Source organism: Strix uralensis, chromosome 23 (assembly GCF_047716275.1).
Source record: "Strix uralensis isolate ZFMK-TIS-50842 chromosome 23, bStrUra1, whole genome shotgun sequence".
NCBI classification, from domain to species: domain Eukaryota; kingdom Metazoa; phylum Chordata; class Aves; order Strigiformes; family Strigidae; genus Strix; species Strix uralensis.
This window is the reverse complement of record NC_133994.1, coordinates 3,526,167-3,526,382: the sequence shown is the minus strand read 5'-3', so window position 1 is coordinate 3,526,382 and position 216 is coordinate 3,526,167.

Sequence of the window (216 nt, the reverse complement as noted above, 5' to 3'; positions counted from 1 at the left end):
GGAAGGGAGCGGGGGCTGACTAATGTGGCAGGCATTCTAAACTCATTTTAACACAAGATTATCAACTGAATTTATCTCTCTTACAGTTCTTTCAAAAAAATCATATTTTGTCTGTCCTCTGAAGAGTTTCAATTTTTCCCACTTGCTGACAAACCTAAAACCAGCAACATTTCCAAAGCATGAAGAAAAATATTTAATGAAAAAAGATATATGTAT